We start from the raw sequence: 17,001 nt of genomic DNA on the forward strand, positions 1-17,001 counted from the left end.
ATACAAATATATTTTTCGAGGAAGAAATCATCTGTTCTTTAACAGCATAATTGTAGTTTTGTTCGTACGGTTAATTATCGTGATTTAATAATTCCCCACTCTATTCTTTTGTCAATTTTATATATTTAATTTACAGAATGGCATTTAAAATCCATACCAATATTTCTTCTCCTTTTCATTAGGTCTGGTCAGTTAAGTACATCCGTAGGAACATAAAACAGATTTTACAATTCTAAACATTTATCGTACGTGTTGTGTAAAGACGACGCTTGGTACACTCCATACCTCCTAACAACCACACTATCAGAACTGTGTGTCATAACCGCGGCGCTAGTTAATTGGCCCCAAAGGTAGCTTTCACCGCCATAATTACATCTAACATTACAATATGTACAATGGTACCATTGGTGGCGGGCTTCTTTTATATCCAGAGGCTTAAAGGGCCGGGGATATTTTATAAATTGTATACATACTACTGCATAGCAATTATATGCCTAAGGTTGTTCTCCAATACACCAGCTACCCCGCTTTCTTAAAACGTTAATTGCAATATAAAGATTGTGTTGATTTCATAAGACACGATCTGATAAACCAGTTCTTCTTTAAGAGAACTGCACCCAGAATGTAGTTATTGGGTTATGAAAGGAAATCAACCAAACAGTGTTATACACGAAGGTGGAGTCTAAGTGTGTTCAATATTATCAATCCTGTGGATGATGCTGATATTCCAGTCAGGGTGAAGGAGGCTCTTGATCAATGGACTATCGGTTACAGAGAAGGTAAGAGTTGAACCGACGTCAGTGCAGTGATGTCAAATCAATGGGTGAATTTCTTTCCACCAGCAGTGTGTCTGACAACGTGTATAAGACTTAAAGAGTATACGAGTTAACTTATATGTGGAAACATGTCAGCAAATACGGCCATCCCCTTTTCCAATATATATGAAACTATTTGTAAAACAGAACACCCAAGACTTAATCTCACTAGTTCTTTCGTCCATCATGGGCCCGGGGCTCTTCAGTAATCGCCCGAAGAGCTCCAAGATGGGCGAAAGTACAATAAGTAGCGAGATTTAGTCTTCGGTGTTTTGTTTTATTTATATTTCTACTATCACACGTACGTTTAACATTTTTTTACCGCTATATCTATATCAATTAATTGATTAACGGAAATTTCTTTAATAATTATACATTCAGTACTAACCACCGTTTATAGCTTGTTATCGACATTTCTGTGTACAGTCAAATCTGCTAATTATGCGACCATCTCTAATTTGATAGAGACTACCTCTGTTAACAGGCAAACGTTCAGTGTTTACTGTGGAAGTAATTTTCATTGTGTTGAACCTTTACTAAGAGACCACGTGCATTAAAAGGACCACCTTACCTTGAGGGTGTGATAGAGAAATCTCCAACCCGAGGGGTGATGTTTATTGGTTGTCTAACCATCACCTCTGACATAATTCAGCTGATAACTTTCTATGATGCGCGCTTTGTCACGCAACTATAATAGGTCAGACAATTCAATTAGCACACCGTTGATGAACGACATCTATATATAGCTAGTGTTTATTTCTGTCTCCGTTTGATGTCACGAGTTACCCGGTCCAGACATTTGAACCTTTACTAAGAGACCACATGCATTAAAAGGACCACCTTTCGAATTTCCAATGAGTGGCTTCTTGATATAGGTCTGGCTGTACTCGCATTGCCATACGTTAGCATGTGTCCATAACCTGGGACAAAGGTTTACGCTCATCACCAGTATTTAATTTGCTGGGAATGGATCACAACAAGAGCCCATTAAGCAATGAGATATCATTATGGGAAGTTTAGGAAATCCCTCCCTCATTTCTAGTTTTTCAATCACTCATGATTTCCCAATGCACATACTCTTCCTTCAGAGGCTGTTTCCTTAATTCTCAGTTATCCTATATATTTCCATGGCTAACGTCTCTTACTAGAGATTAAGTCGTGTAGAATCAGGATAACAATTAAATCTATCATGCATAAATAAAAAGTTATTTTCTGTATTAGCAGAGAGTAATAGAATTTTCCCCTACCTTGAGGGTGTGATAGATAAATCTCCAACCCGAGGGGTGATGTTTATTGGTTGTGTAACCATCATCTTTGACGTAATTCAGCTGATAACTTTCTATGATGCGCGCTTTGTCACGCAACTATTATAGGTCAGACATTTCAATTAGCACACCGTTGATGAACGACATCTAGTGTTTATTTCTGTCTCCGTTTGATGTCACGAGTTACCCGGTCCACCCATTTGAGCCTTCGTACTAGTTCCGGTAATCAGTGCTTCTGATACGTTTGCTCTACATGAGATACAGGTCAGACCACCCCGATGATATGGACTCAACAAAGTAGGACGCTTGAAAGCCCATACCTGTCTGGATTTATTTGACGTATTCTCAACTGGAAGTGACGTAATGAGGTCTAGTCGACTGTCGGTGTGCCCGAGTGAAAATAGAACCAGAATCTAGCGATATTAGCAATGTTAGCGATATGAGTCCATTGGTTGTCCTTTGATACTCGTACTTTGACTTTGACGTAAGCAAATTAGTTTTCTAATTGAAAAACAGTGTTAATTACCATAAAATTCACAGTAATACACATAACCTCTTTCTCATCAACTGCGGGGCTGCAATGGACGTCAGGTCTGCCGGATTTACACTATTAAATCTGGACTATTAAATTGACATTGCTGTACTGCATTGACACGGTTATGTCTTTGATTTTTATTATGACTTCGTAAATTATAGACTGTTATATTCATATAAGTTATTTTCGTTTTTTGAAATCTCAATAGGGCGTAGTAATTGAATTTTATATGTTCAATTATGCCCATATTTAAATGCTGAGCAATACGCTTTGTAATGTCAGATAAAATGGAACGACGTTTTTAATTGATGTAACATAATTGTTGTTCAGTTCTGTCACATTATGAGATTTTTTTCGAGAAAACAATTAACTGCAGAAGGCTATTAGACACAGAACAACATACGGGAACTGGATTTGATGGAGTCATTACAGACAAATATATTTCATCCTTAATAGCATCGCTCTTACACCTGTAATGTCACCATGCTTTATGAATTAACAATATGGAGTCCCACGGTAACGGTAACGCCGTTTACTATTTCAAGTGTAGATAATAATTCGCTTAATATCTATAGCCTTCTTTGACATTCAATCAACAACCCTTGTTCCCGTAAACCAGAATTAACATCACATAACCTTAACCTCGACAACCTTGAGGGCGAAGGAAGTGTGTGACGTCATCAAGAGTAGATGTGGGCGGGATTCACCAATGTTTTTGCGAATTGCAGGCTGTTATTGTTATTGAACGGAGTACACGTTGATATGTTTTGAAAGTGAAATTTGAATCCGTTGATCAGTCTTTATGTACCGAACGATTATGAACTATTCACAGAAAAACACGGTAAATACACAACCTCGCCAAATTAAACAAATATTCCTTAAACATAATAAACAAGGGAAAACAGATACAAATATAGTTCAGGAGGCTGAAATGTTAGGACTTAGAGTGACATTTGTTCTTTATTTTTATTCCTTAAACGATAAAACGATAAAGAAGGAGGAGGCTATTACACCGTATCTGTACATTTTTTTTCATCTTCTTCTTACAAACAAATATTGGGAAAAGAGTCTCACTGAAAATAAAAAATGACGAAAGAGCCTGTCGTCTATGTTTGTGTCATATTTGCATCACACCTTGATCTGGATCAGTAATGCGTTTGATTCGTTAGCTTGTCTAACTGTTGACAAAAAAGTTTAAATGATTGGATGCGTTATTTTTGATATGCGATATAACGAGGTAACATTCGTTGTGCATGTTTAAGATTATGGTGTGGTGGTATGATATAGAAAAGCATGACAAATCTACATGTGCCGGCTACAATGACTACGTCAGACAAAATGACGTCGAACGATTTTGCCGTATGGCTTTGAAATTGTTCTATCAATACGTTAATCTGAGGAAGAAAACTGCATGATTATATTGTTTAAGAATTTACTCACAGCCAAAATGTGCACACATCATATGTATTGTAGGCCAACCCAACCTACCCAAAAATCTATCCAACGGGGGGAAGGAGCAATAATCCTTGGGAGACAGTAATGCATTTAAAATATAACTAAGTGCATTTAGAACCAATACTGTTGCAACCTAGGAGGATAAAATAGAAGCATATTTCGATTTTGCAAATATGATAGATCGGCTAAAATTAAGAAGGTTGTCTGAAACGCACAAACGATAAATATCTTCATGAATTGTTTTGACTTATTAGAATATAATTAGTTAATTGTTTTAGTTTGTACGCCGAAATTTCACTCGAACTCGAAATGTAAAGCTAAATAGAATACTTGAAGGTTCCTACTTTATTTTATTTCCGGATCGTGGCAGTGGTTTTAATTTGTTCAACCATGTTAAACCGATGTTACTAACACTGGTTTGCAGTAATTCCCATAGTGTTAAAGTTCTATGAACTGCCAAAATCCATTGTGTTCATACACAATGAATGCAATGGGATGTGACTTCCGGTCATTTGACGTCATATTCTACTTGTAATATTGGAGAGCTAGTGATTTTTATGGCAAGCAATTTGCACGAAACACTGGTTACAACGACGTTGTTTCTTTTGAGTGGATGGGATTATTTCTGTACGTCCGTACGTCGTGCTAGTATGTTTCATATACTTTGTAGAATAAAGCCTTCATTTCTGATTTGATGAAAAACGATATAAACTGTATTCCCGTATATATGCAAGTGACACACTTAAGTGGAGGATGGAGAATAGACATGCAAGATGAATATGTTTTTCCATAAAGTGTTTCACATTTCAATGGCGTCTGGCTGTCTATGGAAGGTTCGAGGCCTATGTTGGGCAGTCGCAATGGACTGTCCGTAGGTCGGTGGTTTTTCTTCGGGTACATGCACACCGGCTATCCCCACCACCAAAACCTGGCACGTCCTTAATTGACAATAGTTATAAAAAGGACGCAAAACACAACCAAACCAAACCAAACTTATCAGACGATTCTACAAATTTGCCACGCAATACCGCATTCTTCATTCATATTTCAACTTATCAGTTATGTGGCAAAATTTATCCTTGAAATCAAAATAATGCCAAAATGTGATACAGAGTTGTCCTTTTTACACGTCACTGCAGGTAAATTATTTCTGTAATAAATGATGAAGATTGAGTACACATGTACATAAAACGTGGGACGTCAACGTTCACCAACCTTTTGGCACTCTGCGTCCTATCGTCTGCCGTTAATGATCCAAAGTGTTTCCCCGAGAGAGTCTATCTACGCACGTATATGTAACCTTATATGTACACATACCGCTGTAATGAAGGATCAAAGAGTTATGGTCGATCGTTAACCTCCATTTAGTCGATAATCTCACCATTAAAAAAATAAGGTACTTGCGCACGTGCTATCCTGTCAATTCGGATGTGATGTCACACATGTCGTGTTGATACAATGCAGTTGTTTTAACGTAGAGTTAAATATGGATACTCCATTGACTCTATACAGCAGATAATTAGATAGGGAGTATATATTACCCACGTTGGAGCACTGCCAAAATACCTTTTTAAAATTGATATTGTTTCGGCAAAGACAAAACAGAGTAGATTTTATTTTTTCCGGTGTTAGGGGGTGGAAGGGGGAGGGAAGGAGCATTTTGATGATAAACGACTGAAGCATTATTTTCAGAACAAAAGTTGAACTAAATTGGTTCATCTTGTTCTCTTTTGAAATCAATTTTGAAGTTGTTTTTTTTGTTCAATTTGGCATTGTAATATATATGTTTTCTTTTGTTTTAATCCGTTTTCATATTACACGGAATTTCTGGGAAGCTGACATTCATATGTCAGTACAGTTTCGAAAATCAATCATTCTTGTAAATATTTAAGAATTTCCAAATTTATTTCATGGTAAAAAACGTTTTTTTCATTACACGGGGTCAATTAAGTTGCTTTTTCCAATGATTCATGCACAAATAAAATCGAGGACAGTGTGGGTATTTTGTTTATGTCCGAGTTTGTGAGATATTAGGACCATGAGCAGAGTTCACATCTTGGTTGGTGCTGACAGGACGGAGCCTCCTTTGATTAATTAGACCTCTGATCAACGACCAAGGACCTCAATCAATTCATTCCTGTGTCTATCGTCTGTCAGTCATGGCGAAACTGCACTGAGTATGACAAGACATGCGCACTGTAGTTCCCTGCGCGAGATGGGTCATGGGGTGCAATGTGCAGTATTCGGTCACAGGACGTCGTGAATCATACATATTATTGATATATTTTGACGTCGCAATAGAGCGGTATGTACTTATTGGTATAAATGATCAAACTCTGTGACCTGTCATTTATAATTTGTAAAGATTGTTCGTCTGCGGTACAATTGAGCCCCGGTACCCCAGTCATCTTTGTTCCCCACCCCCTTGAAATGGCATCATTCAGAGAGAGCGAGCTAGAATACCAAAACGCTTTTGTGTAAAAAAAAGTTAACATACCCTGTAATCATTGTCTGAATAGTTTGACAGCTGCATTAGGTCCTAGTGGAAGGCTGGTCTGATTAAAAAGCGTCCGTGCGATAGCAAATTAACACATCAAGCACCTCTGTGACTATGAAATTTCATATGATCGTAGCGAAGTTTGTAAGCATATTTTTTACACGCACCAAACAACCTTTTTATACATTTTCTAGATAAAATTTCCGCTTTTTGTTTTATGTTTCTTAAGTGATTTACATCGAGGATAAAATATAGATGTGTGTACATGTATCCAAGGCTTAATCGTTGGTGGAAATCTTGGCTAAATAATCATAGTTAGCAGTACAATCACATCTGTATTTTCTCTTCATCCGATACTACAACGCACCATATAATTACCAATAATACAAATGAACGAAAATAAGAATACTGCTACTTTTTACAAGATATATGTTAATATTTGGTACAAAACTTTTTGTTGTCGTTATTATGTTTGAATTTTAACACCCAGTGTTAGAATATGATTATATTATTTACGATAGAATTTATTGTGTGTGTTACGTTCATATGTCAAGGTACAAGGTGATGAACTATGCTGGTGGATTCTTTAGTCCCCGCGTACCTTGATGGCAGCATTAATCTTTTTTGGGTAGTGGCACGGTACATACTATACATGTACACGTTTAATTTTTAATTGGTTTATGCACCTGCCCTTCTGTTTGTATGTAGTATTTAAGACCTATTCCGATTTCGAACTTTTTGGCACTTAGTATCACCGATGAGACCTAGGAGGACGAAACAACAATATGTTATAGCATAATTCATATTTTGGCAAACTATTTCTATTTCCAAATTATTAAGGTGCAATCACATGTATTTGTTACGTCCATATTTCACATGACATATTCTTAAACCTTTCGATAATTAAAAACCAAACCAAGCCAAAACGCCATGTCTTCTTTTTATTAAAACCACGTGAGTAGTTGGTACAAACTGTGGTAGACACTGTCTAGTTAGGTTTACAGTCCGAACTTTAGTGTTACCCCCAAAATACCTGGAACTCTTCAGTTCCAGAAAATAATAAAGCTAGTCTAGAAATTAGAACAATGACTGTGCGTTGTCGCTCTCTTTACTCATCCATTAACATAACACAAACATATTCGTTGGCATTGTCACCAAAATGCCCTTGACCTCATAACCTTTTAGGCTCCTTCCCACGTCACGACTCCATCGCGGTGATTTCCGCTTTGTAATGAAGGGTGTATTTACTTGCTGTTCATTGATCTCGCTGTTGAGATAAAATCACAACCACAAAAATAGCGAACTGGGAATTGTGTTGAATTTGTGATCATTTTATTAGTGAAGCAGAAAGAACCCCTAGAGCTTTCTGATGTGTACAGGTCATATATATCATTCGGTGGCCAAGGTCTAAGTCACTCCTAACGACACAGGTTTCAAACAACAAACAATTGAAGGTCTTTAGGAGAATCTTAACACTAATGAACAGATATGTGTCCTTCCCGAAAAAAGCTATTATGTTCATGATTTTTTTCCCTGTTTACAGAAGAATGGATTAAAAAAGAAAGTCGTGTACTATCTGAGAAAATTTTCTTACGTGTAACTTTATCTTGTCTCAACAAGGTTAAGATTGCACTAGTGTATTTTGAGTTATTTTATTCTGAGCATATATTGGGTTCACTTGAAACGTTACAATATGACGTAATATTAAAAGAAAATACCATGAAACAGCACCAATCTATTAAATACAGCCAACTATTCAGAGGAAATAAGTCGATGAAGAATGCCAAGTAAATATTTACTACATCATATGGCAAATTCATCCATTTAGTTCTCATTTAAGGGACGCAAGATATCAGGAATGAACAAGCAGAGTTAAGCAAAAAAAGAAGAAAATGTCTACTAAACTTAACGTTACAAATTTGCAAATTTTGCCCACAAGAAATAGTTCATTATTAAACCAGTATTACATGTAAAAAAATGAGGATCAAATTTTAATTACAACCAACTTCTGGGACAAATTAATTACCAGGAAAGTCAGCCATCTTGTGATATGAAAATACACTAACTATATGAATTAAGGATACACTTGTTTAAAAACTTAGTTAGACGCGACAGAAAGGTAAACAAACACAATATTTACTTTAGCATATGGCATTGTCGTCCATAGTTTTCTTGTTGGGTAAGCTCTAACTTACTACTTTCCTGTCTGCAAAAATAATTAATTCATCAACCAAAATAATATTAACTCAACGGAGTTGAACAGAACATAGTCACATATTCAAAGAGTTTTCACTCAATGTATAGACCTTTTATTTTTTGTTATATTTCATTATGTTGAAATTGTGCGAAATATCTCCATAATATGACTTAAAACCATATTTCGTATTACTGATAGCTCCGGCAGCATGAAATTTGTCTGCTCTAAAATAAACAGCTATCACAAACTGTACGAAGATTACATTCCTCACAGCTGTCCTGTAGCGTTATAAAAACCGCTAAAACATGAGATACCGTCCATCATCCTGCTCATTACCGTCGCTAACACGACAATTTTTTCATGCATGCTAATTATAATGCTGAAATATATATTTTTTTTCTTATTTTATTTGCAACTTGGTAATTTATATCGCGAAGAAGCAAGTTTCGAATTTGTTCAGTACTTTTTATTAATTTTATTTCCCACAGCGACCTGACAATCGATCGAGATTTCTGTTTTTCTCGCCGTCTTGCCGTCTGATAGACGTGGGCACCACCAGAACGACACATTGTATGGTAGTATGCTTGTGTTGTAGTCCTTCCCTGGGGGTAACCAGGTCACGTGACTTTGTTGTCATCATCGGTCATATTGATACATGTTACATTTTCATTTTATTATTCATATAAAGCTTTAGGTCATATTGCACATTTTTGCATGTTTAACGCAGAGCATATTTTCCACAGAGTGATGCCAAATGTACCATGGTAAATCTCCGAGCGACAATATGAAAGACATGTCGAAAGTTGAGTAGGAGACGCTGAATAGGAGGGCCTGGTTTCACATTCATTCTTATTTTGGTTTAGGACGTTCATCTTTTTTTTTTTTATTAAGGATGAACGTAAGATACATACAGATGAATGCACCTTCGACTATTTGGTATTAAATACAGTATGCTAAAAATCAATTTCATTGCATCATACAGCTAGAAGGGATGAAATTCACCAGGTCAGAAAGGAAACAGTCGGAGTCCTAGATAAATAAATCGGCAATCACAGACCATGCCACACAGAAAAACTATGTGATTGACCGAGATAACTCCAAAGTTTTCGACAGAGAGAAAGGCAATCTGTTCAAGCGGCATACACAGGAAGCCATCGGGATACGCCGCAGTGGGTCAGTTCTAAATCGAGACGAGGGGGCTTAAAGACTCTCGCACATTTATGACCAAGTATTAAAAAAAGCGTAGCTGAATCGAGTCAATTCGGTTACATGTATAACAATAATTGTACAAACGCTTACAGCGTAGCCGAATTCGACATCGATTTTGTGGACAACTCGTACACATTTTACACCTTTGTGTGCATACGCTTCACTGGTCATGTGTCTGATGAAGGTAACAGTATACATATCGTACTAGTCATCGAAACGTTAAATAGAAAATTGGATTGGTTGTGTTAAAAGAACTTTTCATAATCCATACTTACCAACCCGAAGAAAATGTTTAGAAATACAATGTATCATACAGCTGTTTCGTCCTTTCGGGACTCTTCGGTGACTGTTTTGGCCAAAACGTTGGAAATCCAAATTGGTCTTTACTAATGTTGAAACAGCAGAAAATGTACTTTTAACCATTAATTTTACTATTTCTACATTTTGAGAAGTACTGGTTCATTTTAAATTCAATTATTAAAGTGTGTATATTATAAACCGTGCCACTACTAAAAAAAATCAATGTAGCTATCAAGGTTATTACAGACCTCTTGGACAAAAAACCCCACAAGCGGAGTCTACCACCTTGCATCTTGAAAGGTGAATTTTACACACAGAGGTGAATGCACATTTAAAATTTTAATTTCAGAATCTTGTTTGTCCCTTTCATTGTCTTATGTTTAGTTTTGGATGATTCTTGAGTTTTCGTTGTTTTGGATGTCTCTTGAGTTTTCGTTGATGTTTTACTATTATTCCAGATATCCTCTGTTCCTGTTTTTGTCTTTCATTTTATTTTACATTCTCATCGGTAACTGTTGTTTACTTTCCATTTCTTTAGATGTCTTACACTGTTCCTGTTGATGTTTTTTCGTGTGTCATCTTTGAGTTCAGAGTTTTTCTTTGTGTCTGTTGAAGACAGAATGTTATATTTTTTTATCATTCTAATATTTGGATTAAATTTTCGCTGCTAAAATGTTAATCTTAACGTACTATCAGCATAATACAGGGCTAAACGGTTGTTGTTTCAATCAATCAACACAATAAAGTCAAACAGGGCCAGATGGCAGTCTTAACGGTCATCAACGCAATACGTTTGACTGCAACACCACACTTGGATGTTACAGCCAAAACGGTATTCTTAACGGTTAATAAACAAAACAAGGATCTTACAGGGCCACAGCATTCTTAACAATTAACACAGAAGTTCATACAAGCTTCACGTCATTCTCATACAGGGACGGACGTTAGTTCATATAGCCCATCAACACAATAAAGTCATACAAGACCACACGGTAATTCATATAGCCCATCAACACAAAAAGGTCATACAGGGACGCACGGTAGTTCATATAGCCCATCAACACAATAACCACATGGTATTCTTAACAGCCTGTCATCACAAAACGTTCATACACAGCAGTCTTAACGGCAAATCAACACAATAAGGCCATGCAGGGACGCACCGTATTAAATTCAACAAGGTTTGACAGGGTCAAAGAGTCACACTGAGGTCTTAACAACATTATAAAGTCACACGGGGCGACATGATTGTATCATACAGAGCCACAAGGAAGTCACAACGACCAGTTCACACGATATTTTAGTCTGAAAGAAAAGTATAAAAGATAAATGTATCAAATACTATTAATAGATGCACGGCGGCTCTGCAAAGATCCTTGCATAAGCTACATGTACCTTATACATGTACGATTTAGTAATAGTTTCCCTATTCTTTACTCCTTAAGCAGAAAAGAAAAATAACCTGGCAAAATATATACCTGCATTTCATAATGTACATGTATAATTAATTATTGGCGCCTGTACCTGTGTGTATTTTCTTATACTTTAAAACATATTGATACAGAAATCAATGTTGGCATCGGTTAATGTACATTTTTCACGGATGATAACACCATCTACATGTATCAACCTCTTTGTTGAAAGGTTTAATTGTATGAAAATAAAACACAAACCTTTTAAATCAATACACAATGGAATTTCAATAAAACCATGTATGTAATACCTGTAGTACAGTTGTCAGAACAAAATAACAGACTTTGAAATAAATCATACGCCCATACCCCCAGGGAACGACACAACCACAAACCCATAAATGATTTCAAGTGATGTTACATTAATTATTGTACTCTTGCTATAGTGCAAGAGGTTTGTTTGACCAAGGCTCGTTTAAGGTGAAACAGTGACCGCCAAACGTGTTAACGTGCTCGTATGTAAACATAGACAGCCGATATGTGAAAAACATGTTTACAAGCTTAAGCCTGAGGAATATTTAAGGTGATTAACATCGCATGTGCTTACTTCCATGAACAGGCGATTTATATAGTGTTCTGAACCATCGCCATCACGAAAAATTCCATATTGCGATAGAGTCATATTGCGAACATTTCCACTCGCGTAAACTTCGATTTGTACAGCATATTAGGTAAGCAAACGTTCGTTTAGAGGATAGTAAGATACGTATGGCGTTTACTACCGGAATCTAGTTATGTATGGTAATAGTGGTTGTCCTTCCCAGCAAATAGCAAAACTATCAAATGATCAGTACTCCATTGTTTCTTTCACGATTTATGTTGTTCATGTATAATAGGTTCTGTTCGTTCTGTTTGGTGTTTTTGGAATTCCAGGGGTTTTGCTCATATTCGTTCTCTGTACCTCTGGAATACATTGTATGCCATGGCACACTCGAAAGCACTTTGTAAGCTATTTGATTGGTTTCAGATGAAAAACCTAACCAAACACTACGCTGATATGTGCCTAGCCTTTGAATATTACATAGGAGCAACACCCGACTTGAAAGGCAGTCATGTTTGCCGTTACACTGTCGCACGATTACTTTGATAAACATCAAAGAATCAAACTAGTCCTCTTAACTCATTCACAAGATGGCGCGTACAGAACCGTTGAAGCTGTCATGACATATTTCAGGGATGCCGGGTACGTAAGAGAGCGAGACCTCTGGGGTGTCCACCCTAGGGGGTGCATCAATCACTTCGCTACGTTATACCAAGGTATTATCATGAGCTACAAGCTTTGTCGTGAGTTTTAGTTCGACTTGTCCAGAGTTGCAATAGCTAATGTTAAAGGAAAGCGGTGAACAGAGATGATTGGCAACTCTCAGAGACCTCTTTCAAGTCCGTCAAACTGAAAAGTTATATCTTTGGCATGGTAGCACGACATCCATCTTGTCGCATTATTCCAACAAATGGATAACCATTGGTGCTGTAGGGTGCCCTCTCGAAAAGATAAAGTAAATAGGAGGGAACGCTATCCTTAATGTTGCAATGGGAACAGTTTATAAAATTTCCTCTGTTTTGTGTACTTATGGAAAACATAAAACAAAGTTCACGATTCTTCAGGTGTTCTGTGTAAATCGTTTCTTACAATCCTGTTTCTGACACAGTGGGACGCATCCATGTATACCTTTTCCAAATCTGCTGGGGTCATTTGATAAAAAACCGGTATATAACAAAAAACATTTGTCTGACCTCACTAGGGAATCTAATGCTGGTCAGATATGACAGTTCTATGTCACTTTAACCAGAACATGAAAAAAGAAATTAGGCCACCGGAATAATCTCCCGATCGTCGTGGTAAATTCCCAAATTGGTAAATATTATTAAACATAGACTTAACAAATAGTTCATGTCACATCTGCTACCAAATATAACTACATGTAGTTTCATAGTTTTATTCTATTCGCGTTACGTTGAAATAAATGAGCGGCCTCTCCGCTTCCATAGCGAAAACAAGCAAGAATTCGAAATGTCTTTAGAAAACAAAAAACAGTGAGCAAAGTTTAAACAGTTATTTTATTCAATTAGCTACCACAATCATAATTATATCATACATACAATATCAGAGGGACGAGGAACAGGTTTAGTTTCAACCAGTGGTAAACTGCCATTGAAGATACATGTATATGCATACGTTACGGCATGCTAGGCTAAAATTATGAATATTATCGCACATAGATACAGGGATGTTGCAGTACAGATACACTCACCAAACATGTGTTACAAGGTACAAATATGTCAATATAAATAATTTACGATTGGATGACTAATTCCTATGTGAACTGAATCATATTCGATTTACTTTTTAAAGATGAATCAACTGATATGATAAGCACTCTGGAGAGTTTGTTATTGACGTCCATTATAAGCAGCCGTGTCGTATAATACGACATCATTTGATCGTTTACAATACAACTTACAGCTGTTACATTTCATGACGATTTAACGAACACAGAATCAATTGACAGAGGTCCCCTACAATTCACACAGGTATTGGAAACATGTTTCTTTTGTTTCCGCGGTCGGAGAGTGTGTCAAGGGACGCAACCCGTACACAGAACGTCGATTTGTTTTAACTGAATCGAGTAGGCACTAACGTAACATTGTGCACGAGAATATAGAGCAAAATATGTGTCACGTGTATTTTTGAGAACTTTTTTCAAAATTTTAATGCATTTTAACATCGATGTAGCTTTTGATCTGAATTTGTGATGCAATGAGCTAATACATTTACAAATCATGCGCATGTAGAGTAAAAGCTCGAAAAAACGCCCACCCCTCTTTTCCTTTGCCTCCTCGTTTACTGCTAAGGTGTTTTAATGTCTCATTTTCTCAATTTTCCCTCAATTCATCGTCAAATCTCTTAAAGCGCCAAAATTTCTTTGGACAAACGGTGGCAGAATAACGAAGCTTTACTGTATGAAGAAAACTTCTTCAACATGAATTTGAATTGTTCAAATAATATTTTCGGAGGGTCTTATATGAAACATTGTTAATGGAATGTTGTGTTAGACAGTTAAAGAATATTTTTGTAGATATCATTTCATTTATAATTGAGTAATATATTCTGTTGTAATCAAACGCTCTACATACACTTTGATAACATGTTATTGTGGTATTTTCCCAAAGACAACAACAATTGTTACCACACTACCAAACTCTATTAGATTTTCCTTCAGTGCAACAATAAAAGACATAATCTCACTACCGAATTCTAAGGCATTAACCGACAGTATAAAAATTATGGTTACCTCACTACCAAACTTTATAAGATTATCCCTCAGTTCCACAATAATGGTCAGCACACATAATTGTTTGTTCTTATGTTTTCTAAGGAAAATGTAACCGCTGACTTTATCTTCAGGAAAAAAAACCCGTCTTTATATTATAAATATTATAACGTCACAGACGAACATATTAAAAGTAAGGATAATCCGGTATTGAGTCATACGTGCCTTAGTCTTTTGTCGCAGGAAAACACGGTTGACATAAGGAAACACAAGTTTAGATCTTATGTTGTAGTGTCAAATTCAATAGCCACATTATTGAACTCAATGTATGACTGCTGAAAAAAATATAATGTTATCGTCATCATAAATAGATGTATTTTTTCCAATAAAGAGATATACAATTAAGCATTGAACTGCTTTCAGTTGGCATTCATAGGCAATATGAATTGAAAGCAGTTCAATACTAATATTTACCATTTTTGGAATGTGTTCATCTCGGGGAGGGTCAGTGGTATCCAACATAACAATTATGACGTCATAATAATGACGTCAACAACCGGTCCATGGCATTCAGAGCCTATATGAATGCCAACTGAATTTGGTAGGGTTAAATAGTGGCAATGCCATTCGATGGTAAATATTTTAGTATGAAATCAATAGTTGCTTATTTTTCAAATCAATAATACATTATCGTCTCCATTGTGTTATGCAGATAATCAATTCGAGTTACGGTTTTGATTACATATCGATATTTTCTTGTTCTAGTAATTATCCGACTATCCTTTCAAAAGATATTATACAAGACTATATTTTTATCGTGAATGTAATGTGATAAAGATAGAGTCAGGAATGTATTAATATTATGCTCACAGTAAGCAGACGAATGTATTCCTTCTTCCCTAGCATCGAATGCGTCATACTGTTTCTTTGATTTAGATTCAAGCGCGTTACTGATACCATCATTGAGCAGATAAGATTAGTTGTAAGTTATTCTCGTGAAAAGGAAAGGTTTCAAGACATTTTTAATGAGTACAGATTGGAAATTAAGCCGTTGACACAGTTTCGTGTTACACCGAGAATGCCATTATGGCCGCTGAGCGTATTACTAGAGGCGTTTTTGTTTTGTAACCAAGAGATTACCTGGTTGGTCTCGGCACCTTAGGAAAAGTATTTTGATTGTTAACCGAAAAAAACAGGAATAAACATCATAATTGTTCGAAAACTGCTGTATTTGTCTTAAAGTTTCTGTAGTATACACTAAACTTTGGATTTTTTGTCATCGGCTTCTAGCTTGCCAATTCTTGGAACATTTTCAGTTCGTAAACAATACACGTATTTGTCTACTGACAAAACCAGATGATCGCGTCCATATAGGACACAAGGACACAACGACCTAGAAAAGAGTCTGTGTCAGTTGCAGAATGTTAATGGTAGAAGGTCAATTGTTCTCCTGTCATTATCATCTCTTTAACGACACAGTGCCTACTGCTATAACTATCGTTCTCTTCAACGACGTCTTGCCCACTGATTTAAATAATCGATCTCTTTAATGACATATTTGCCTTGCCTAATCGTGATAAACAGTATCTCAGTCATAAAAGAAATTATTGGTTAATGATGTAACAAAACAATATATTTATCATTTGTTTCATATAATCTTTATTGGGTATACTTCTGGAATATACTGGAAGAATACTATTTCAATCAGTGAATATTGAGTACAATGTTTCAAAAACATTTATTGCATCCATGTAATTCTTACGTAAACAAAGATAGATTCAAGACCAATACAAACAACGGAAATCAATAAACAAGTAATCAACATAAGATATCATAGAAGTTATCAAATATCGAAAAATATTTAAATCATCCGATGTAATCGACCCTATGACCTTTGTTTGTGCCGTTACATGCGCAGTGATTCATACAATACACAACCGGGGCCCGTATTCATGAAAACATTCTCATGCTCAAGCATGGATTC

The 17,001-nt window shown here is 36.2% G+C and overlaps 1 protein-coding gene across 1 annotated transcript in view; it reads left to right on the top strand.

Moving 5' to 3' along the window:
• Positions 1–570: 570 nt before the first annotated feature.
• LOC110461539 (neuronal acetylcholine receptor subunit alpha-10-like) overlaps positions 571–17,001 on the top strand; it is an 84,511-nt gene continuing 68,080 nt past the window's right edge. The window contains exon 1 of the mRNA XM_021515060.1: positions 571–779. The gene's annotated coding sequence lies outside the window, so the exon portion shown is untranslated. The remainder of the gene's footprint in view (positions 780–17,001) is intronic.

This window comes from Mizuhopecten yessoensis, unplaced genomic scaffold, assembly GCF_002113885.1.
Source record: "Mizuhopecten yessoensis strain PY_sf001 unplaced genomic scaffold, ASM211388v2 scaffold1405, whole genome shotgun sequence".
Lineage (NCBI taxonomy): Eukaryota > Metazoa > Mollusca > Bivalvia > Pectinida > Pectinidae > Mizuhopecten > Mizuhopecten yessoensis.